Genomic DNA, 2,779 nt, shown 5'->3' with positions numbered 1-2,779 from the left:
GCTTTCCACTCACTGCAATTGCCTCACCTTTTGCCAAAAGGAAAATAATGTATACCTTAAAGAGGCCATCTGGGATTCAAACAACCAGAAAGCGGCCACCCTGCCACTTTTTGGTAAACAGTTGGTGCTGGAGAAACGTTACCATTCTCAGATTCATTGACATAGCTCAACATGAGATCAAAATGATAGTTTTGAACCATGTTTTCAAGATACACAATGTTTGTTTACAGTTTACTAACATTGGAGTAAAAATCAAGCTTATATTTTGGGTTGTGAAAGAATAAGACTAAGTTGAACTAAGCTGGTGAGGCATTTATAAGTTATATCATTCAATAATCAATGGCTATATATCATTCATTAAAAAGTCCCAAAAAGGATGTACCAATCACATATGGCTTCATTATAAGTATAAATTAGAGCATGACAAATTCCAATAGATGCAGTGAGAACTCCACAACTGCATATGTTCTGTGTGGAGTGCTACAAAATATGGAGGACAGTTATGCCCCTAGCCGGTATTGAACCTGTAGCTAGGGCTAGGAATTGGCAGGGACCTTAGGGGTGAGTGTAACCGATGTGAAATGGCTAGCTAGTTAGCGGGGTGCTCGCTAATAGCGTGTCAATTGGTGACGTCACTCACTCTGATACTAAGGAGCCGATACGATATGTATTCTATATGCATCGTCATTCTACATGTACTGCGATACAATACTGCTTTTAAAAAAAAATGAAATTCGATGTTTCAAACGTATTGCTGACTATATTTGTCTGCTGCAGAGGGACAAGAGAGAGCCATGAGAAAAGTTTTAATCAGTCATGAAAATAAAAATGCTTAAAACATGTTAGCTCACTATTTTAAAAAGAAAATGGAGAACAACCTATAGAAAGAGAAATAGTTTTGGTGCAGGTACAGCTGACTAGTGCCAGCTAACGTTAATTACCTAGCAATTGATATTTGGTGTCATAGTATCGTTATAATATCATCATAAATAATATTGCAATACCGTACAACTGCATACATGTTTTCACCATCAATACCTGCGACCCATCCTGTCAAGGCTGTATATAGCCCCAGTGAAACTGTTCCAAGGGAAAATATAATTGTTAGAGGTGTAGTGTACTTAACCCTGTGAATGCTACAGTAGGAGTTCAGAGGGGGTAGTCTCTAGACTTTAGGGCGGAACTTGAGACCAATTAATACTGTAGCTAAATATGCCTGTTGGAGGAGGATTGGTCTCTACTCTGCAGGTGGTGCTGGGTTTGGGGCTCCGTTGACATCGCACAAAGCCTGGTATATTGGGTATTTTTAGTTACTACCTAAACCTCCCATGTACTGTTTTGGGACTTTCCAGCATTGCAGGCGATGAATTGACATCGCTTCTGTAACCGATGTGAAATGGCTAGCTAGTTAGCGGGGTGTGCACTAATAGCGTTTCAATTGGTGATGTCACTCGCTCTGAGACCTTGAAGTAGTTGTTCCCCTTGCTCTGCACGGGCCGCGACTTTTGTGGAGCAATGGGTAATGAATTGCTTCGAGGGTGGCTGTTGTCTATGTGTGCAAAGGGTCCCTGGTTCGAGGAGAGGAGAGGGACAGAAGCTATACTATTACACTGCCACCGGGTCATGTCCAACCGCACCCACTTCCTCTGTGAATTTGTATTTTATTTTTACATTCTTCAATATTTTACACGTATGATGATGTTCATATGATACCCTAGTGACTCAACAAAATCAATGGGGGCCCCCTGAGGGTCGAGGCCCCTGGGCACGCAATATAGCCATTATAACTACGAGATGTAGATAGCTGACTAGCCTAACTTATCTAACTAACATGGGCTAGTAGTAGATCAACTGGACATTTCTGACAGTTTATAAAGAGGAAAATTGCCCATGCACTACCAGCTTAAAAAAACTGCACCTTGTGCATTCTACTATCACAAATGCCAACAGCAGTAAGTACGAGGTCCATATTGACTCTGTTCTCGGTCTGGATCCAGACCGTGGTCCACATATTGACTATGGCTGCTCTAGGGACAGTGACCCTATTATACAGTGACCTATTGAAAATCTGCACACACCTTGCACAGCATTCACATTTTGCTGCCTTAAAGTGACGCTCCGGAACTTTTGTATAATTTCAGCCAGTAGTTTTGAAAACGGTGCTCACAAACCAAAACAGGTCCCGGTTTTTAGTGTACTACTACTGTATGTCATTCGGTTCTGTACTACATCATTCCTTTCGTATTATGATATTTTTTCCTGACCCTAAAATGTATGGGTGAGCAATTCGTATGATGCAGTATGTTACGAATCCAATTCGTACAACACGAATGTGTTGTGCTTAAAATCCCCGACTGCATTTTTAAAGTTGAATTAAAAAATGGATTCAAGTAGATCTTCAGAGCCTACTCATTTTCAAAGTGAAAGAAAATGATAGAAAATGTTACAAATTATAATTATTTTCAAGTATTGTGGTTGCAGCATTATGTTATGGGTATGCTTGTCATCGGCAGGGACTGAAGAGTTTGTCAGGATCAAAATAAATATGTGAGGAGCAAAGCCCAGCTAAAAAGTTAGTGGAAAACTCTCCTTAGTCTTCTGAAAACCTAACCCTAGGATAGAATTTTATTTTTCAGCGGGACAATTGCACACATTTTTATGACAAAGACACATCAGAATGTCTATCCAAGAGGCGGTGGGTGTTCCTGAATGGTCTAGTCTCAGTCCTGACTTAAATCTGCTTTAAAATCAAAGACAACGTTTGAATATTGCTGTCCAT

The sequence above is a fragment of the Oncorhynchus mykiss genome, chromosome 8, assembly GCF_057628025.1.
Source record: "Oncorhynchus mykiss isolate SJ-2025 chromosome 8, ASM5762802v1, whole genome shotgun sequence".
In the NCBI taxonomy this organism is placed as follows: domain Eukaryota; kingdom Metazoa; phylum Chordata; class Actinopteri; order Salmoniformes; family Salmonidae; genus Oncorhynchus; species Oncorhynchus mykiss.
The sequence above is the reverse complement of the archived record's forward strand: the minus strand, read 5'-3'. Positions refer to the sequence as shown.